At 45.4% G+C, this 22,681-nt stretch overlaps 1 protein-coding gene and 1 long non-coding RNA gene across 3 annotated transcripts in view; one reads left to right on the plus strand and one right to left on the minus strand.

Annotated features, from left to right (window-relative positions):
- adgra1b (adhesion G protein-coupled receptor A1b) overlaps positions 1 to 22,681 on the minus strand; it is an 827,468-nt gene that overhangs the window by 141,004 nt on the left and 663,783 nt on the right. The gene's annotated exons all lie outside the window — the stretch shown is intronic.
- The window catches only part of LOC140393098 (uncharacterized), a 131,906-nt gene that overhangs the window by 20,713 nt on the left and 88,512 nt on the right, over positions 1 to 22,681 (plus strand). Inside the window, exons 2-3 of one of the 2 annotated variants that reach the window (XR_011935489.1) lie at positions 2,116 to 2,379; positions 2,979 to 3,104. This is a non-coding gene — a long non-coding RNA (uncharacterized lncRNA). Of the gene's footprint in view, positions 1 to 2,115; positions 2,380 to 2,978; positions 3,105 to 22,681 lie in introns of those variants that run through there. The other variant, XR_011935488.1, reaches the window with a different exon arrangement.

Consider the following 22,681-nt stretch of genomic DNA (forward strand, 5'->3'; position numbering starts at 1 on the left):
GTCACTTTTATGGGCCCTGGGGACTTTCTCACCAGTTTAGCTCACACTTGGAATTTTTTTTTGCACTAGGGATCTGAACTCAGAGATCGGGCCGCCTCTTTGAAAGGGTGCCCCGATCTCTAAGCTAAGTTTCTGGGGGCCCCCACTCCCCCATCCATGGGTAATGTAACCCCCCACACACACATGGACACTACCCCACACCCCCCAAGTGAGGACATCCCATTAGGGGTCCCTGGAGGTCTGCCCTCTTCAGACCCCCCCCAATCCCATTACAGCACCCCCTCCCTTTGAGGACCCCCACACATCACCACTCCAACCTCCCAGAGGCTCCTACTTATATGCCCGGCACTCTCCCACCCTCCAAACCCCACCTCCATCCGCATTTTATGGGCATGGCCCCCCTCACTTCTTGGCCCACGGCACTGCACCCTGGCACTTGGGAACACTTTCACTGCCACCCTGAAACCCAGGCAGTGCTCCCGCTAGCTTGGCACTGCCATCCTGGCACTGTAAAGGTGCCAGCAGGACAGTGCTAAGGTGCCCGTGTTCCAGGAACAGTGCCAGGGAGCCACCCTGTACTTACCCTGACCACCCAGTGGCATCCGATGGCTTGGGAGACCCCATGCGCGCTATTCTGCCTAGTTCATGTTTGTGTGGACCAGCACTGATTGGTGCCTGGCTGCAGCCTCCCTGGGGAGGCCAAAGAATTGTGGGAGGCCGTGGGAGGTGAGTAGGTCGTAAGTAGGTTTACGACCGACTTCTGGGAGCGGCATTTGATCACGCCCATTTGGGGCGGAGTTCTGACTCCGACATCTTGCGAGACTTCGGAGAATTTCACGAGGCGCGTAGCCTGTCGGGAGGCCTGCTGGAGGCCTCTCCCGGGATTCTCCGGCCGCCTTGCGCTCCCACTTGAGTGCAACACGGCCGGAGAATCGTGCCCAATGTGTTTTTGTGATGTCAATCAAGTGATAACTATCCAAGTTACATATTCAGTTCTGTCAATGATACACAGAGTGGTGACATTGGAAGCAGTGTAAATAAAAGCGTAATATTACAAAGGGATATTGATGGATTGAGTGAATGGGCAAATGATTTTCAATGTACGAAGATGTGAGGTCATCCAACAGGATAGAACAAAGTAATTTCTAAAACGTGTAGGTTCCAAAGTGTGGAGTTTCAAATAAGACGTGGGGGGTCCTGATAGATAGGCTAAAATAAATTTAAATATCAGGTTCAGGTACAGAGAATAATTGAGAATGTTAATTTTATGCTGTCTATTTAACTAGAGCTGTAGAATACACGAAGGTAGAAGCTATGCTGCAACTATACAAAGCGCTGGTTAGACTGCCAAGTACTGTCAGCAGGTTTGTGCAACACATCTTCACAAGGGCATATTCACCTTGCAGGGAGCACAGTGTAGATTTACCAGAATGATACCAGGACTTCAGGGGTTACATTTTGAGGAGTGATTACACAAACAGGGATTTTATTCCTTGGAATTTGGATTGTTAAATGGTGATTTGATCCCATTTTCTAAGATATTAAAGGAAACCAATAAACTAATTTTACTGGTTGGGAAGTCCACAACTGGGGCGTAGTCTAAAAATTGGCTGGAAGGCTGGCTCGTGATGTGGGGTGACACCAGCAACGCAAGTTCAATTCCCCTACCGGCTGAGGTTATTCATGAAGGCCCCGTCTTCTTACCTTTGCCCCTCAACTGTGGTGTGGTCACCCTCAAGTTAAATCACAAGTCAGCTCTCAAAGGGGAGAGCAGCCTATGGTCCTCTGGGACTGTGACAACATTTACATTACATTTCACAGTCTAAAAATTGCAGCTCGACTTTTCAGGAGTGAAATTAGGTAACACTTCGACACAACAGGTGTTGACACAAATGGCAATTGATACTCGATAAGATTTATATTAACCAAAAGTCTTAAGAGACATGGGAAAAAGATGGATATACAGAGGTAGGTCAAAGATCAGTCATGATTTCACTGAATGGTGAAACAGGCTTGCGTGGCTGAATAGCCTACGTCTGTTCCTATGTTCCTTTGTCTTTCTCAGTTTAGTCAGGGGTAAATACATGCTCATTCTTATTTTGGTATTTTGCACAGATTCATCAGCCTGATTATGTTGGTCTAATGGGGGTCTCACCCACCAGACTGAGACTGGGCGGGAAAACCCTACTAGTTCCATGCGAGAGGCCTGGCAGAATCAAGTGAAGTTCGGACACTTAAGTGGCTACCGTCCACTCTTCCCCAGTGGCAGAAGACGCCCCAATCAGGAACGGCAGATGTCCATTGCCACCAGGAACGGTAGCACCTGGCAGTAATTCACCCACCAGACGTCCAAGATCATCCTGAGACCCTAGACCAAAGGTGAGTGAAGGTGTGATGTGATTGCAGGGTAGGAATCAAAGGCAAGGTCAGTGGGGGGGGGGGGGGGGGGGGGGGGGGGTGGGGGGGGGGGCGGAGGAGAATGGGGGGGAATGGGGGCTGAATTTCAGTGGTTCCCCCCCCACAGGTTTCTCCCTCAGGCACAAGGTCCCCACCCTTGGAGGCCGCTGTCAAACCAGGAATAGTAATCTGGACTTTCGTCCAACGGTGCAGGAGTGCTGTGTGCATGTACCCCCTCTTTCATCCCTGAGCCACCAGTGAGTTGAAGGATAACGGGTGACAATTGGATTGTCAATGAGCCTAATTGACATCCTATTACCAGGGGCTGGGAATCTCGCATCAGTATTTTTGTACTCTGACTTACTTGCCACTGATGGTGTACTGACGCCATGGCCTTTCTAACTCATAACAGGCTTAAGCTTGATGTATGTCGTCTGGCAAAATAACTGCTCGATAAGGCTAAACTAAAGCAACTGGGGAATACTTACTGTTTATAAGCAACAGAAAATACCAAAACAACATGAATGAGAATTAGTTGTGCTCTGACTCTACTTCCAAATCAACATTTTTTTATTTCACAGAGGATATCTTCACATCTCCGTGGGCAACTTCCAGAACTATTTTCCATACTTTGTTGCACCAATAACATTCAAAGGAGAATTGGATATATATTAATAAAGAGAAACTCACATGGGGCTGTGGCGAAATTGGACTAATTGGGTAGTTTTTGTTAAAGAGTCGGCACAAGCTCAGTTAAGAAAGAAGGGAAGACTTGCATTTGTGCAGCTCCTTTCAGAATAACAGAACATCCCAAAGTCTTGACAGGAAATTGAGACTTTTTGAAGTGCACCATTACAATGCTGGATGTCAGGCAATTTGCACACAGTAAGATCCCACAAACAGCGGTGTGATAAGACCAGGTCATCAGTTTTAGGTGTTGGCTGTGTTGTGTTTTAAATAATGACTTATCTAAAATATATATATTACTCTTGAATCCACCAAGATGATAAAATGACCAATAGTCTTCTTGTTGAAAGATGAACTATTTAATGAGGAATAAAATAATAAACTGTGAGTCCTTTTACTCAATACTAAACCAACAATAAAGAATTGAAGTACAATACAGATAACTATATAACTATACACTATTATAACAAACTAATTTTAACTTCTCTCACTCTAACTATTCTATGTCTTGCTTGTTCACTGTTCTGAATCACATCATCATGTCACCTGACTAAGAAAAGGCAAGAAACCAGTTCTTATAGTATCTGACTGTGAGCCATCTAGTGTTGAAATGATTGTACTACATTTACATACATTGATCATGTATATTGATATCTGAAAATCACTACAGGTTGGGGGATAAATATTTGCCAAGTCTCTGGGGTCAGCTCCTCCAAACAGTGCAATGGGATCTTCTATGACCATCTGACGGCAGACAGGCCTTGGTTTAATGACACACCCACAAAGTGGTATACGAACAATACTGCACTAGATTTTGTCAGCCCAGATTTTAGGTCTGGAGTGAAACTCGAACCCATAACCTTTTGACTCAGAAGTACTTTTGCTGCCAACTAATCATGAGCGACAATCAATGGGCCAAAGGTCTCTTTCTGTCCTCTTAAGATTCAATGATTCTATTTTATTATCACAATCTTGATACCTCGTTGCAGTATCCCATCAAAGAGTCTATTAATATTCCTGAGTTTATGACAGACCATGTATGTAGCTTTGAATAAATTTGACTACACAAAATGTTGAGTTGGATTCATTGCACAGTGTCACAGCAGTTAGTAAAGTTTATTTATTTTAAATCATTTTACTGCAAGTGCAATTATTCTTGGCAAGGTGCTAGTAATTTGGATTTAACAGTGTCTCTGTCACAGTGCTTTTCTAACAGACTAATCCAGTGTAAAGCAGGATATGATGAGAGAAAGCCAGTCCATGTTCAAATTATCTTGCTATTTGCTTTACAAAGTAAAAGGGCTGATAATTCGAACAAAATGCAGTCCACAGATAAATAATCAAACAACAATTTTATGTGGCAAGACAGAGAGATGCTGCCCACATAGCAGGAGATGACTAAATTGCAGCATTATGCAGCAGATAGCAAGAATGATATAATAGAAGACTGGAGAATTAGAAAACCAGTGCAAATATTAATGGATATGACAGAGTCCAGCTTTGAGAAAATAACATTGCATATTGGATTGGAAAATTCAATTTTACTATTCATGTGTGGGCGGAAAGGTTGAGGCCCAAATCTGGAGTCTAAATTTAGTTAAATTTCTGCATTGATTTTGAGTCTGATTTTTAGCATCTTATCCATACAGCACACTTGCCTCCAGTTAAATGTCATGCATGTTTGTTTTGTTTACAGTATAAGGTGAGGAGCAGAAAGTTTGAACGGTTGCTTGTGGCATTTGGAACATGACAACTTCCAAGAGCCAATATATATTTATCACTGGAGCTTCAGCCTCCTGATTTGAGGTCTCCCATAATCCATACGGTTCCTTAATTTCACCCTGATCAAGGTGTTACTGAAAACTTTGTGAAGTAATAATTGTTAGGGTATCAGAGAAGAATTCAAAAAGCGAGTTTTGACAAACAAACTCTCAGGAGTAAGCATGTAGTTAGCTGTTTGAACGCTGATAGATTTTGATGCTAAATCGACCTGTTACTTCAAATAATTGTGCTGCCATTGATTTTTTCAATATCTGACAATAAAGTTTTGCCAGCAGTTTTGCAAATAGAAATAGAATAGAATAGTTGTAACACCACGCAGAGATAACTAATAAATCAATTAGTCAATTCCACTGGGAAGTGAAAATAAAAAATTCTACTTTCACTGCAGACTGGTTATTTTTGATGTTGATTAATCTGAAAACAGTATGTGACCTAGAAGAAAGTTAGATAAAGGAGTTCACTGGAAGGTTATCGAAGATTGGTTTCCAGCGTGAAACAATATTCTGACCTTTAAAGCCAGAAATCTCTCGCTTGTAAAATAAGAAAAATACAATGCAGATTTTTTTTTGAAGTTAGCTCTGTGAGAGGAAATAAAAATACTTTCACCTGAAGATATCCAGCATCGGGACTATTCAACTTTCATTTAATGGACTTTCATTTGTCCCAGGGAAAAATAAAGTAGGAGTTACTACAGCATTTTTTCTGCCTTTCCCACCCACATTGTTTTAGATTGTTACCGTACATTCTAAGTAAATGACGTTAGTTAACGTCTCCAGTGTAGGTTAAGGGTGTTCAGGCTGGGCAAGAGTTAATCATAGAATCATAGAAAAGTCACAGCACAGAAGGAGGCCATTCAGCCTATCTTGTCCATGCCAGCCCTAGGACGCCCAGGTGCCCTAGTTAATGTGAGACTTGAGAAGCACCACCGTTCACATAGTGATATAGAGAGTCACATGATAGTAGACTGGGTAGTAGGTTCTAGAAGGAGCCAGAATCTATGCACGGATATGTATACAGTTATGAGTTAACAATAAGTGGATGATGTTCAACCATACAAGCTTCCAGGCCTCTCTGTGAGATGCAAAACAATATGGTGGCAGTGTAGGACATATCTCAGTGTCCCAGAGAAGCTGGAGAAGGAATTCATATTCTTAAAGCATGAAGATCTAAAGAAACTGGTGGCATGGTGATGCAGTGGTTAGCACTGCTGCCTCACGGTGCCAAGGACCCCCGGTCGATCCGGGCCCCAGGTCACTGTTCATGTGAAGTTTGCACATTCTCCCCATCTGTGTGTGGGTCTCAGCCCCAACCCAAGATGTGCAGGGTAGGTAGATTGACCACACTAAATTGCCGCTTAATTGGAATTTAAAAAAAATAACTAAAGAAAGTGAAGGTTGACCTGAAAGAAGAGTGCCTAAATCAAAGACACCATTGGAGATCGCTGATATAAAAAGCTCCATTAAAAGAAGTGGAAGCTGAAGGACTTTCCCAGGGCACATTATCAGACCTGATCAAAGGCAGAGCCAAGGAACCTGGCCAGGTCACAAAAAGGCTGAGCAAATTTTTAGTGAAATTAGGGGAAAAGGCTGAAAGAAGAATTTACTGTGCAGACAAAACGAAGAACCTGAGTGAAGGCAGACCCTGTTACTGCAACAGGAGACCCCCATCAGAGCAAAAGGAGATCCCTGCCAGAGTAACTGGAGACCCCTCCCATCAGAGTAACAGGAGACACCATCAGAGTAACAGGAGATCCCCCTGTCAGAGTAACCGGAGATCCCCGTCAGTGTAATAGGAGACCCCCATCACAGTAACAGGAGGCACCATTAGAGTAACAGGAGATCCCCCTGTCAGGGTAACCGGAGATCCCCGTCAGTGTAATAGGAGACCCCCATCACAGTAACAGGAGGCACCATTAGAGTAACAGGAGACACGATCAGAGTAACAGGAGACCCCCCATCAGAGTAACAGGAGACCCCCATCAGAGTAACAGGAGACTCCCATCAGAGTAACAGGAGACACCATCAGAGTAACAGGAGATCCCCCATCAGAGTAATGGGAGACCCCATCAGAGTAACAGGAGACCCCCCATCAGAGTAACAAGAGATCCCCCATCAGAGTAATGGGAGACCCCCATCAGAGTAACAGGAGACCCCCCATCAGAGTAACAAGAGATCCCCCATCAGAGTAATGGGAGACCCCCCCATCAGAGTAACAGGAGACCCCCCATCAAAGTAACTGGAAATCCTCGTCTTAGAGTAATAAGTGCCCGCCCCCCATCAGCGTAACAGGAGACCCCCTGTCAGAGTAACAGGAGACCCCTCTGTCAGAGTAACCGGAAACCCCTGTCAGATAACAGGAGACCCCCCCATCAAAGTAACAGGAGACTCCCATCAGAGTCCAGGAGACCCAAGTCAGAGTAACAGGAGGCCTCCCTGTCAGAGTAACCGGAGACCCCCCGTTAGAGTAACAGGAGACCCCCGTGAGTGTACAGGAGACCCAAGTTAGAGTAACAGGAGACCCCCGTGAGTGTACAGGAGACCCAAGTCAGAGTAAAAGGAGACCCCCTGACAGAGTAAAAGGAGACACCCATCAGAGTAACAGGAGACCCCAATCAGAACAGGGGTACTCCGTCAGAGTAACAGGAGATCCCCGTGAGAGTATAGGAGACGCCGTCAGAGCAACAGGAGACCCTGTCAGAGTAACAGGAGACCCCTGTCAGAGTAAAAGGAGACCCCTGTCAGAGTAAAAGGAAACCCCCCTCAGAGTAAAAGAAAACGCTTCTCAGAGTAAAAGAAAACCCCCCTCAGAGTAAAAGGAAACCCCTGTCAGAGTAACAGGAGACCCCTGTCAGAGTAAATGAGAACCCAAGCAGAGTAACAAGACCCACGATAGAGGAACAGGAGTTCCCTTATCAGAGCAATAGGAGACCCCTGTTACAGCAACAGGAGACACCCGTCAGAGTAAAAGGAGTCTCTCATCAGAGTAACAGGAGACCCCCGACAGGGACAGGAGACTCCTGACAGTAACAGGAGACCCCCGACAGAGTAAAAGGAGTCTCTCATCAGAGTAACAGGAGACCCCGACAGTAACAGGAGACTCCTGACAGTAACAGGAGACCCCCGACAGAGTAACAGGAGACCCCCGACAGAGTAACAGGAGACCCCCGACAGAGTAACAGGAGACCCCCGATAGAGTAACAGAAGACTCCCGACAGTACCAGGAGACTCCCGATAGAGTAACAGAAGACCCCCGACAGAGTATCAGGAGACCCCCGATAGAGTAACAGAAGACCTCCGATAGAGTAATAGGAGACCCCCGACAGAGTAGCAGGAGACCTCCGACAGAGTAACAGGAGATCCCCAACAGGAACAGGAGACTCCCGATAGAGTAACAGGAGACCTCCAACAGAGTAACAGAAGACCCCCGACAGAGTAACAGGAGACCTCAGACAGTAACAGGAGACTCCATACAGAGTAACAGAAGACACCCGAGAGAGTAACAGGAGATCCCTCAGCGCAACAGGAGACTCCTGTTACAGCAACAGGATACTCCCCGACAGACTAACAGGAGATCCCCATCAGAGCAATAGAAGACCCCTGTCAGAGTAACAGGAGACCCCCATCAGAATAACAGGAGACTCCCCCATTAGAGTAACATGAGACCCCCCTCCCCATCAGATTAACAGGAGGCCTCTATCAGAGCAACAGGAGACCTCCCATTAGAGTAACAATAGACCCCTGTCAGAGTACCAGGAGACCCCTGTCAGAGTACCAGGAGACCCCTGTCAGAGTACCAGGAGACCCCTGTCAGAGAAACAGGAGACCCCTGTCAGAGTACCAGGGGGCCCTGTCAGAAGAACAAGAGACCCCTGTCAGAGTACCAGGAGACCCCTGTCAGAGTACCAGGAGGCCCTGTCAGAGGAACAGATGACCCCTGTCAGAGAAACAGGAGACCCCTGTCAGAGGAACCTGAGGCCTCTGTCAGAGGAACAGGAGACCCCTGTCAGAGAAACAGGAGACCCCTGTCAGAGTACCAGGAACTCTGAGATACAGAGGGATCTTGGTGTCCTGGTACACTAATCAGGAGAGGTTAATATGTAGGTAGAGCAAGTGGAAGGCAAATGTGATGTTGTTGTTTATTACAAGGGGAATGGAATATCAATTTAGGGATCTTTTACCGCAGCTGCACATGTTGTTGGTGTGACCACAACTAAAGGACTGTGGAAACTCCTTATTTAAGAAATGATATAAATGCGTTGTAAGCAGTTGAGAGAAAGTTCACTAGACTGATACCTGGGATGGGGAGGGCCTAAGGCTGGACCTGAGTCTAATGGAGTTTACAAGAGTGAAAGATGATCTTATTAAAACATACAAAGTCTTGAAGGGATTTGACAGGGTGGATGCTGAAAGGCTGGTTCTTCTTGTGAGAGCAATGAGAACTAGGGGACACAGTTTAAAAATAAGGGTTCTCCCATTTACGGTGGAGATGAGGAAAATATCTTTCTCTCACAGAGTCATAAGTCTTTGGGACTCTCTTCCCCAGAGTGCGGTAGAGGCAGGACCAGGGCAGAGGCAGATAGATTCTTGACTAACTGCAGAGGCGAAATTTGAATACAATAAAAATCTGGAATTAAAAGTCTAGTAATGACCGTGAAACCCATTGTCGATTGCCGTAAAAAACCATCTGGTTCACTAATGCCCTTTAGGGAAGGAAATGTGCTGCCTTACCTGGTCTGGCCTACGTGTGACTCCAGATCCACAGCAATATGATTGACTCTTAACTGCCCCCTCAAGGGCAATAAATATTGGCCCAGCCGCTAACACTCACATCCCATGAACGAATGTGCAAATAATGGCACATGTGCGTTCCCACATCTGTGCGTGGTTGGGAACCTGACAATCATTGCAGTTCTAACCCAAGATTCAAAATTCTAGGTGCGGAGCTAGGTCAGAGGGATTGATTCCCAATGGGTCAGAATAGAGGAGAGTTTGTTTCGGAATTGAAAGCACTAGCAACAGCGCCGCTCCCGATCGCCACGGGAAAATACTCAGGGAGTCCGGTAATAATAGCTTTATTGAGAATTTGGAGGCAGTTTCGCCAACATTTCGGGTTGAGGTCAGGGTCAAGGGAAATGCCGATTTGGGGGAACCACAGATTTAAGCCACGGAAGTGGGATGGAATTTTTTGGAAATAGGAGGAGAAGGGGATTAAGACACTAAAAGATTTGTTTCTTAGGGGTCGGTTTGCAGGATTGAAGGAGCTGGAAGCAAAATATGGTCTGGAAATGTTTAGATACGTGCAGGTTCGAGATTTTGCCAGAAAGGAGATACAGAGCTTCCCGGTGGAGCCGGCCTCCACATTGCTGGAGGAGGTGCTGACGACAGGGGGACTGGAGAAAGGGGTAGTGTCAGGGGTCTACGGAGCTATTTTGGAAGAGGAGAAGGCACCACTGGAAGGGATCAAAGCGAAGTGGGAGGAAGAGATGGGAGAGGATATGGAGGAGGGGTTCTGGTGTGAGGTGCTCCGGAGAGTGAACGTGCGTGAGGTTGGGGCTGATACAGCTGAAGGTGGTATACAGAGCACACCTCACGAGGGCAAGGATGAGCCGATTCTTTGAAGGAGTAGAAGATGTGTGTGAACCTTGTGGGGGGGGGCCCGCTAATCACGTTCATATGTTTTGGTCCTGTCCAAAGCTGGAGGATTACTGGAAGGAGGTTTTTAGGGTAATTTCTAAAGTGGTGCACGTGAAACTGGACCCAGGCCCCCGGGAGGCCATATTCGGGGTGTCGGACCAGCCAGGGTTGGAAATGGGTGCGGAGGCAGATGTTGTAGCCTTCGCCTCGTTGATCGCTCGAAGGCGGATCCTGATGGGTTGGAGAGCAACCTCTCCACCCTGTGCCCTGGTGTGGTGGGGGGATCTGTTGGAATTCCTGACTCTTGAGAAGGTTAAGTTTGAACTGAGGGGAAGGATGGAGGGGTTCTACAATTCATGGGCATTATTCATTATGCACTTTCAAGAACTGGATAACATCGAACATTAGTCGGGGGAGGGGGGGGGGGGTTGGGAGGGTTCGGGGGGAGGGGGACTGTGTGTGTTAATGGTGACGATGGGTTATTCCTGATTCCTTTTTGTCATTTGTTTATGTGAACATGTGGGCTAATATTTGGTGGGAGGATGGGATCGTTGTTATTGATATGGGGATTAACATATTTGTTACTGATTATTGTTTATTGTTGGTGGGTGTAAATTTGGGAGAAAATGTGAAAAAGGAAGAGAATAAAAATTTTTTTAAAAAAAGATTCAAAATTCTTCCCAATAAGACACAATTATTGCAGTACTACATTATAAGGTTGAAGGGTGGCAGGTGGGTTTTAGTTGCAGGAGTAATAGAAAAGAAATCCCGTTTCCACAGCATGGGCATGCAGGTATTAAAATTATTTCAGAATTCTCAGGCAAAGCAACCTATATTTATAAAATGCTTTTAATGTAGATTTATCAAGCAAAACAAAATGTGCTATGGTACAAGATGTGCTCTGGTTAATGTTTGAACACTAAGTAATTTAACTTTGAGTAAATACTACTTTTTTCGATTTGATGTTATCTCTGTCCCATCAGAAGGTGGAGTAACTTAAGTAGCAAAATAATTGTGGTGTTTAACTCCTTCTATGTGCTAACTGGAAGAGATCTGTGTTAAAAATGCTTGCAAATAATTTAAGGTATCAAATAGTGGGGAACTGTCCAATATTTGAAATTCTTCTGGCTATATTTATAATGAAAGAGTTTGACCATTCCTGACTGGGGACAAGCTGCCAAAGTTTTCTGTCTTATGACAGGAGAAAAGGGGTGACAATTGGTTGGCAGGTCGACTCTGATTGGCCGAGGCATTGCCATGGAGAAAGCAAAGGGAAGCATAGGCATCACATGCTTCTGGATAATTCCAAAAAGTCACATGATGTTATTGTTCCCCCCCCCGACCCCCGCTCCCCCCCAAACTGTGATGGGGCGCATTTCCCAATGTGCAATGTTCGGAATATTATTATAATAAATTACCATCTCATTATCAGTTCCCAATGCCAAAATGATCCTCCCCTTCAGCAAATCCATCCACGGCGGCATGATCGCAGAACAGCGTAAACCACTCTCCGAAGGTCCGCATCTGGCAAGTAAGCATCCCATGGGAACTGAGGTAAGTTCAGAGTTCAGGGGAAGAGGGTCATGCCTGGGTGCTGCCAGGTATGCCCAGCATTCCCCAGACACCATCCCCATGCGCTACCTGAGCTTGGCCACTGTAAGGGGGCAGTTCCATGGTGAACTGGTTTTCCCGCTCTGCGCTAGGGCTGCCTCGATCCTCAGGTGTTTAGGTTGCTGGCGGAGAGGGTGAATCAGAGGCTATCCTGCCAGTGATACATCGTGGAACCTGTGACATTAAGTTTTTTTTTCTAAGTTCTGCACCATATCATAGAGAAATCCGCCATTGCCGATGGCAACTTCAACGCCAGTTTTCTGGCCCGAAATCGGGGAAAATCCTGACCTTCATATGAATATTTACCACTTCTAGCGAGCTAAAATGAGCCACGTTACAAGCTTGACTGTTTATCTCCAATTGGTTGATAGTGTAGCTATTATTACACTCAGGATTTTTCAGAACGTGCTGCCCAATCAGAGAATCACATCTAACAGTAGATCTTTTGATTTGGATTTTCCAAGCTTGGGCTTCTTGAGTACGGCCTGCACTCTATTCTGAAAGGCTTGAAGAACCCGTTGTTTGATTTGAATAGCCAGTTATTGGACACACGGCCTCGGTAGCTGGCATTATACAGACATATTCACAGTAGGATGTTGCTGAGTTATGTGGTCAGTAGGATGTCTTTCTGGACCGACAGCAGAATCTAATTCACGGGAAATACTACTCGCATCACCACTGCATAGTAGCAGCGTGAAATACTTGTTTAACCTGTTGTTCAAATTTCTGAGATACTTTGCCTTTCCAGGGTAATTTGAGGTAGACCGGCCACTTCTCAGCTCTGAAAGTGGCAGCCTTGGGCCAATTTGTAAATCTGGATTGCCACTGTCCTGCAAGATAGCTTTGATATGCTCTATTTCCTCATTGAGCTTGCAAGGTGAAAAAATGGCTCGGGCTCTACTTACAAGATTGCTAATACGGCCAATCCTACTGCCTGTGGAGAGCTTTTAAAATTATTTCATAGGATGTGGGTGTCGCTGGCTAGGCCCGCACTTGTTGCCCATTCCGAATTGCTCTTGAAGTTAATCCGTGCAATATAAATGGGTTGATAGCCAAGTCAAAACAGGAGCAGGAGATATTTTCTTTAATTTTGATTTGATTTGATTTATTTATTGGCACTTGTACCGAGGTACAATGAAAGTATTGTTCTTTTATTTTTGTATGTGAAAATTGCATGGTGGGATGCCACTCTGTTTGATTCCTATTCACACCATTGAAAGGGATATCTGTAAAGCTGGAAAGATGGTATTCACTGAACTTGTCAGGCAGACAGATGGTTCAACTGAGCAATTTTTGCAATTATATTAAACATTCAAGAAGTTCCCAAGACCAAGACTCTTTTGAGTATCATTTGCCAGCCTGTTTGAGGAAAGTGTGATAACCTGCAACTCTAATTTTTGAAATGGTTATAAACATTGAAAAAACCTGAAACATGAAAAATCACTGACAATATAAAAATCCTCACTACAAAATACTTCAGGGAGAAAATTACTCCAATATCAATATTTTATGAATAAATGTAACTGACCGATTGTTGACTTCAATCCACAAAGCTCTCAAACCCTGGCAACTTCATTCAATCAGCAATCGCCATTTTTGATAACCACATATTTTGAGCTTGAGCAGTCTGAACTGCATCCTGACTTTCAGTTCCTGTTTTTCTGTGCACGACAGTAACACTAATGCATAAATTTAGATAAAGTCTGGGACTCTACATACGGCGAGTAACTCACCTCCTGACTCCCCAAAGCCTGTCCAACATCTACAAGGCACAAGTCAGGAGTGTGATGGAATACTCTCCACTTGCTGAGATGGGTGCAGCTCCAACTGTGGTGTTGGGTTCTCTGGTGCACAGATGAGCCAACACAGTTGTATGTGGTACAACTCTATTTTATTTTAACTCTTATATACAATTCGTTCTGGATACTCTGCACGTGCTGTCTCCCTGAGTGTGCCGTGTAGCAGGTCTGTCCTGGTCCTCGTCTCCAGCTAATACTGACCACCAGGTGTCGTGTTTGTGCTTTTATATCTTTCTGTGATTGGTTGTGGTGTTGTGTGTTCTGATTTGTCTGTTGGTGTGTCTATCATGATGTGTGTGTTTGAATATCATGACACCAACAACACTCAAGAAGCTCGACACCATCCAGGACGAAGCAGCCCACTTTACTGCTACACCTTCTGCAAAAATTCAATCCTTCCACCACCGATGAACAGTGGCAGCCATGTGTACCATCTACAAGATGCACTGCAGGGTCTAACCAAGGTTCCGTAGGCATCACCTTCCAAACCCATGACTGTTACCATCCGGAAGGACAAGAACACCGAATACCTGGGAACACCACCACCTGGAGGTTCCCCTCCAGGTCACTCACCATCCCGACTTGGAAATATAAAATTCCATTCCTTCACTGTCGCTGAGTCAAAATCCTGGAACTCCCTCCCTAACAGCACTGTGGGCGTACCTACGCCTCAGGGACTGCAGTAGTTCAAGAAAACAGCTCACCACGACCGTCTCAAAAGCAACCAGAGATGGGCAACAAATGCTGATCCAGCCTGCAATGTCACATCCCATGAATGAATTTTTAAACACATTTGTGCAGAAAAATAATATTTATTGCATAGGTGTGCCGTTATTAAGACCTGACTTGCAGATGGTGACGGTCGAACTGCATAACCATATGAGATGGAGTACAGACTTAAGCGATCTGCCTGCCCAAAATCTTGGAAAATGTAATGAGTGACTGGTCTGTACAACATAATGAATGGCAATGCAAGTACTTAAGAATGTAAGAGCTGGAATCGCAATTTAGCTTTTCCAGTTCAATGAATTATTTAAAAAAAATTAAATCTCATTTGCTCAGATATATTCACAATTTATTTTTTAAATTATTTGATTCGGATTGAGGAGCAGAATCAATGTGGTCAAATTAGATTTTTAAAGGACTTCTCCAGCAGGATTTTTTGTTACATGTCATTGAAGAACAGAGGAAATATTCCGCCCAGCTCATTTAATCTCAAGATTCTGCTCACTGTCTTTCCTTTTCAGAAACTCCAAAGTATCTGTCGAGTTTCACATTCTGCATCTCCTTGATCATCTGCCAACCGTGGTGCATACTATAGTCCCCGCAGTTTAAGCATCATCACATCCACCCATGATTCAACCAATCTGGTTCTCTGGCAAAGTCTCCACTGCCCAAACACCATTGCCTAGAAAAAAAAGGCTCACTGCAAATGATGTCAGAGAACCAAGAATGGTCAAATAGATAGTTCCTGTGTTTTCCTTCCCTTCTATGAAAAATGCTTGACCTCTTGCCACCCTCTTCTGTCAGCAGCAATTGCTCACCAGAGCTCTGTAGCATGCAGTGGTGAAAACACTTGAACTGCAAGCTGCACATTAGTGCTTTAACTTCCACCTGACCTGTGACGATCTTAAAAATAGTATTGTATTTTACCTATTCTGCAGCTGCCAATAGTTATTTACATCACTTTGTAATTCCCCACTTTCTGGTACACCTTCCTTTTCATTCATCAACCTTCACGTCTCTGCCACACTATTATGAAAAGAGGAAGATCTGCTGTGCTCCAAGGTAGTGGAGCATCCCACCATGTAATGGCTGATTCCATGTTAGGGGTATTTGACAAATGCCTCAGTGCCCAAACTCAGGGAATGTTTCGGGGTGAGATTTTGGAACACATCTGTGGTGACCTTTTGACAAATAATCGTGTGAGTCTATTCTACAACAATCTGTGCATGGCAACTCCTGGAGAATTTCATCATGTGGTTGTGTAATAATGCACCTTAGCTATTGGGAATAAATCGAATTTTCATCATAATCATATCTTTTTTGACATTTTCTTATTCTTTCATGGACATGGGTATTGCTGGCAAGGTCAACATTTGTTGACCATCCCTAATTATCCTTGAATTGCTTGCTAGATGATTTCAGAGGGCAGTTACGAGTCATCCACATTGTCTGCGTGGTGTTTACACTTTCTCCCCGTGGGTTTCCTCCGGGTGCCCGGGTTTCCTCCCAGTCCAAAGATGTGCAGATTAGGTGGATTGGCAATGCGAAATTACCCTTCATGTCCAAAAAGGTTAGATTGGGGTACTGGATTACGGGGATAGGGTGGAGGCATGGGCTTAAGTAGGATGCTCTTTCCAAGGGCCGGTGCAGACTCGATGGGCCAAATAGCCTCCTTCAGCACTGTAAATTCGATGATTCTGCAGGTCTGGAGTCACATGGCAGCCAGACTGGGTAAAGGTGGCAGATTTCCTTCCCCTCAAAGGATAGGAGGACACCAGATGTTTTTTTATGACAATCAATGGTGGTTTCATGGTCCCGATTACTGAGACTAGCTTTCAATTTCTGATTATTTTTAAAATTGAATTTATATTCTACCAACAACTGCCATGGGGGGATTTGAACCCATGCTTCCAGGGCATTAGCCTAGGTACTAATTCCAATGACATTACCACTATGCCACCAAATATTGGTCAATGCCGCATCCCAACATGCTCCCTTATAAAATTGCAACTGCTGACTCCAGAGGTGTAAGTCTGCTTAAAAAATGTACCCAAAGCCAACGAAGGGGATAATTATGCACAAAAAGAATCAACACATTTAAACTGAACACCTTAACAAACCTTATAGTTTGTATGGCAATATGATTATATAAATATTAGTCTTTTGCTCTATCTGCCAGCTCTATGTGGTGGGGATGCTAAAGCAAAGATAACAATCCAAAACAATTGAAATAACCCGATGAAGAGCAAGTGGATCTGAGAAATATTTATTGACATGAAGGAACCAATAATTTAGAAAGCACCTTGGATGATTGTTTCAACTACGTTTTCAAATTGACCGGCGCGATGGCATTATGGTTAGCATTGCTGCCTCACAGCGCCAGTGACCTGGGTTCTATTCCAACCTTGGGTGACTGTGTGTGGAGTTTGCATTTTCTCCCCATGTCTGCGTGCGTTTCCTCTGGGTGCTCCGGATTTCCCCCAGTAGTCCAAAGATGTGCAGGTTAAGTGGATTGGCCATGATAAAATTGCCCCTTAGTGTCCAGGGATGTGCAGGTTAGGTGGAGTTTCGGGGTTAGGATGTGAGACTAGGCCTAGGTCTGGTGCTCTTTCAGAGGATTGGTGCAGATCGATGGGCCAAATGGCCTGCTTCTGCACTGTAGGGATTCTATGGTTCTATGTACTACTGCCATTTGCATGCTTTCCCACAAGTAACTTAAGTTGGTAAATAAATAGCCATCATCATAGATAACATAGATATGAATGCCTGTTGCCAGGTTTGGAAGAATATTTAACAACTCAATGGAGGAGGAGGCTTTATAAATATCACTATCTTCAATGGTAGGGGAGTCCAGCACATCAGCACAAAGGCATTTGCAATAATCTTCAGCCAGAAGTGCTGACTGGATGATCCATCTCGGTCTCTTCCAGAGGTCCCCAGTATCACTGATGCCAGTCTTCAGCCAATTTGATTCACTCCACATGATATCAAGAAATGGCTGAAGTCACTGGATTCTGCAAAGGCCAAGGACCCTGACATTATTCTGGGAATAATACCGAAGACATGTGCTCCAGAATTTGTTGTGCCGCCAACCAAGCTGTTCCAGTCCAGCTACAAAACCGGTATCTACCTAGCAATGTGGAAAATTACTCAGGTGTGGCCTGTCTACTCACTATCATCGGAAAGTGGTGGAAGGAGTTATAAAGCAGCAAATGCTTTGCAATAACCAGCTCAATGATCCACAGTTTGGGTTCTGCCAGGTTCACTCAGTTCTTGACTTCATTTCAGCCTTAATTTAAACAAGGGCAGAAGAGCTGAACTCCAGAGGGAAGGTGAGAATAACTGCCCTTGACATCAAGGCAGCATTGGATTGACTGTGGCAACAAGGAGCCCAAGCAAAACAGGGTTCATTGGGATTCAGGGGGAAACTGTCCGCTGGTTGGAGTCATACCTAGCACAAAGGATATTGGATCAGGCATCTCAGCTCCAGGACATCATTGCAGGAGTGCCTCAGGGTAGTGTCCTAAGCCCAACCATCTTCAGCTGCTTCATCAATGACCTTCCTTCCATCATAAAGTCAGAATTGGGGATGTTCCCTGATGACTGCACAATGTTCAGCACCATTGTGACTCCTCAGATACTGAAACAGCCCATGTACAAATCCAGAGAGAGCTGAACAATATCCAGGCTTGGGCTGACAAGTGGCAAATAACATTCATGCCACTCAAGTGGCAGGCTTTCCAACAAGAGAGAATCTAATCATCTCCCCATGACATTCAATCGTATTACCAGTGCTGAATCCCCCACCATCAACATCCTGGAGATTACCATTGACTGGAAACGGAACTGGGCTAGCTATATAAATACTGTGGATACAAGAGCCAATTAAAGGCTAGGAATCCTGCAGCGAGTAACTCACCTCCAGACTTCCCAAAGCCTGTCCCCCATCTACAAGGTACAAGTTAGGTGTGTGATGATATACTCTTCACTTGCCTGGATGAGTGCAGTTTGACACCACTCAGGACGAAGCTTGATTGTCATCCCTTCCACAAACCACTCCCTCCACAACCAACACAGAGTAGCAGCAGTATGTATCATCTACAAGATGCAGTGCAGGTTCTCACCAAGGCTTCTTAGGCAGCACCTTCCAGAACCCACAACAGCTACCATCGAGAAGGACAAGTTCAGCAGGCACACGGGACCAGCGCCAGCTGGAAGTTCCCCTCCAAGGCTCTCACCATCCTCACTTGGAAATATAACGCCGTTCCTTCACTGTCGGCTGGGTCAAAATCCTCACTAGCAGCACTATGGGCGTGCGTGTACCACTTGGCAGAGGTTCAAGAAGCAAGTCCAGCACCACGTTCAAGGATAATTCTGGATGAGATATAAATGCTGGGCTAGCCAGCAATGCCCACATGCCATGAACAAATAAAAAAAATCTTAAAGAATACTTTTTAACAAGTATTTTTATCAAATTCTCTCCATCCAATTATTTCCACATAACTATCGTGTACAAATGCACTTTCTCCTTCCGCTACAAAGATCAATCTTGCCCACGAACCTTGTTAATAACTACTCAAAATGTTAAAATGGCTCTAAATATTTGGTAATGATGCATTTGCTCCAGACAACTATAAGTTCGTCTGTGATGCTCCGTGCTCCTCCAGCTCCGAATTTACTTCAAAATGTCATCAGAAACTCATTTGAACATGATGAGGTGCATTAGCAATTTGGCAGCCAATGGATATCTTTATCTCAATGGGAAATCCATCTGCCCGCAAGACTCAAATTGTCAATAAAGCAAATGGTATGCCGAACAAGTCGTTATATCTGTCTTAAAGCACACACAACAGATTTATACCAGGATATATCTGAGAACTGACTCGATGTGAATGCAAAAGCCTGTTTTAATTCACCTTTGGTACAACATAAACATGTTTGGATTCCAAATGGAACATTAAACTTCCCATAAACATGAAACATGCTGTGTCATAGTCCAATATGAAATGTCTTCTCAAATATAAAAATGCAACAACTTAAAAACTATTCCTGCACAAACAATAAACTATTACCCAACTCCTTCTGAGTCCAATCCATGAATACAAATTCTCCTGTGGATAATGGTGAGCAATAGCCGTCATTTGAAAATTCAAGCATTTCTTGATCGCCCCTGTTGTGCTATGTACTCTGGGATAACACAGGCTGCAACTGGATGCAGCTTTTACCAAAAGATACTCCAGACCTTGAAGTTAGTTCAATCTGATTTATTGAAACAATAGCACAGTTAGCACAGTTCTCTATGAGTTCGACTCTCTACTAACCTAAGTGTGGTTACTCTGTCTGACTGAACCAGACTAGGTCTTAGCCATGTGCTGGAGGTGTGATACTGTCCATACACCCTGATTCACTCTGTAGATGTTCATCAGTGGAAAGAGGCGGAGTGTGAGTGCCTCGTGCCTTTTATAGTGTGATACCACCCCTGAGTGTCCTGCCTGCTCATTGGTCATGCCCTGTTCTCTGTGTTCATTAGCTACCTGTCTGTGCCTCTCTGTATATCATTATCTGCATGTCTGCATATCATGACATCTCCCCTTTTTAAAAATGTTTTGTTGGCACATGAGAAAGCACTTACATGTGATGGCATATATTAACATATTTACAAGTGGTGGCATATGTAAACGTATTTACATGTGAAGACAGCTGTCTAATGTGAGAAAACAGAACATAGTAAACAAAACAAATGTTCATGAGTCCAGTCTCTGGGGCTCGCGCCTGATCCTTGTAGACCGCCAGAGAGGTGGTTGTGGGCACGACGGCACCTTGACAGGCGGGATGGAAGCCTGACTGGTGGCCTCGTAGTTCGAGGTATCAGGAGGTGGCAAAACAACAGACGGAAAAGGAGAAGAAAGCGGTTGCGGGCAGGCAACTTTGCGCAGTGCCCGTCTGTTTCGTCGCACAACAGAACCATCAGCCAAACGTACAACATATGAGTGGGGCGCAGCCTGTCGAACAACAACAGCTGGAGCAGACCAGCCACCATCCGGTATCTTGATCCGGACAGTGTCTGCCAGGGATAACATGGGCAAATCGGTGGCATGAGCATCATAGCCCTGCCTTTGCTGGTTTCGGAGCTGCTGCACCTTCTGCAGCACCGGGAGGTGATCCAGGTTGGGCAAGTGTATGGCTGGAAGTGTCGTCCGCAGGTCCCTGTTCATCAGAGGTTGAGCCGGCGACATACCAGTGGACAGTGGAGTTGCCCTGTACGCAAGCATCGCGAGGTAGATGTCAGAAGCAGAATCCGCAGCCTTGCAGATGAGCTGTTTCGCAATGTGCACCTCTTTTCCAACCTTCCCATTGGACTGCGGATAGTGTGGGCTGGAAGTGACATGTTTGAAATGGTATGACTTGGCAAACATAGACCACTTGTGGCTGTTGAAGCACGGGCCATTGTCGCTCATGTCAGTAAGTGGGATACCATGCCTGGAGAAAGTCTCCTTACAGGCCTTGATGACGGTCCGAGATGTGAGGTCTGAGAGCTTCACGACTTCAGGGTAATTGGAGAAATAGTCAATAATCAACATGTAGTCATGATCATTCGCACGAAAGAGGTTGATGCCAACCTAGGACCATGGGGATGTCTCGATATCATGCTGCTGGAGCGTCTCCTTGCTCTGCGCTGGTTGGAAGCTTTTGTGAGGGCCACGCAGAATCCAGCACGAGTTTTAAGGATACAAAGTAATAACATTTTTTTACAATAACATATATATATAACAGCAGCAGCAACTTCCCTTGCTGCACACTCCTTCCTGCTGGTTCCTAAACTGGCCAGCTTTATTTATACTAAGGAGTTTACTAATGGTTTCTCCGCCCCCCTCATTGGGGAAGCTCATACTCCCACAGGATTGTGGGATTGTCATTAGTCCCCAGCCAATGGTAAGTAGGCAGGTTATAACAGAAGCGTTGACAGGTCGTACAGTTGAGGACCATGTTCAAGATGTCCTGGCTAATACCGGGCCAGTAGACAGCCTGCCTGGCTCTGCATCTGCACTTCTCGACGCCCGGGTGTCCCTCATGGATTTGGCGGAGCACTAAGCTCTGGAGACTGAGTGGAATGACAATCCGGTCCAGCTTGAGGAGGATACCATCAATCACCGTCAGGTCGTCCTTTAAAATTGTAAAATTGAGGGCACTGCCCTTTCTGCCAGCCATTGGCGAGGTGGTGCATGACACGCTGCAAGAGGGGGTCTTTAACTGTCTCCTCGCGGATACGAACCACCTTCTCATCAGACGCCGGGAGGGTGCTAGCACACAGCTGTACCTGTGATTCAATCTGCCGGAAGATTCACTAGGCAATGTGATGGAGCGGGACAACGCATCAGCGATGATGAGCTCCTTGCCAGGCGTGTACATTAAGTCAAAGTCATACATTCTGAGTTTGAGGAGGATACGCTGCAACCGAGGCGTCATGTCGTTCAGGTCCTTGTGGATAATGTGGACCAGAGGCCTATGATCCGTCTCGACAGTGAATGTCAGCAGGCCGTAGACATAGTGGTGAAACTTGAGAATGCCAGTGAGAAGACCCAGGCATTCCTTCTCTATTTGCGCGTACCTTGTTTCGGTGGGCATCATGGCCCTCGATGCGTAGGCTACCGGTGCCCAGGATGAAGTATCATCGCTTTGAAGCAGCACCGCACCAATGCGATCCTAGCTCGCATCTGTCGAGATCTTCGTTTCCCTGTCTGGGTCGTAAAGTGCCAAGACGGGTGCAGTGGTGAGCTTGGCTTTCACTCCAACCACTCTGCCTGATGTGCTGCCTTCCACTCAAAGGCAGTGGACTTTTTCATCAGGTTTCGTATGGCCATGGTGTGTGAGGCCAGGTTTGGGATGAACTTGCCCAGAAAATTGACCATGCCCAGGAAGTGCAACATTGCCTTCTTGTCTTCAGGGTCCTTCATGGCTTCGATGGCCTTGACCTTGTCTGTGTCTGGGCGCAAGCCCTACTGAGAGATCTGGTCACCTAGGAACTTGAGTGTCGACATTCCAAAG

Source organism: Scyliorhinus torazame, chromosome 16 (assembly GCF_047496885.1).
Source record: "Scyliorhinus torazame isolate Kashiwa2021f chromosome 16, sScyTor2.1, whole genome shotgun sequence".
Taxonomy (NCBI): Eukaryota; Metazoa; Chordata; class Chondrichthyes; order Carcharhiniformes; family Scyliorhinidae; genus Scyliorhinus; species Scyliorhinus torazame.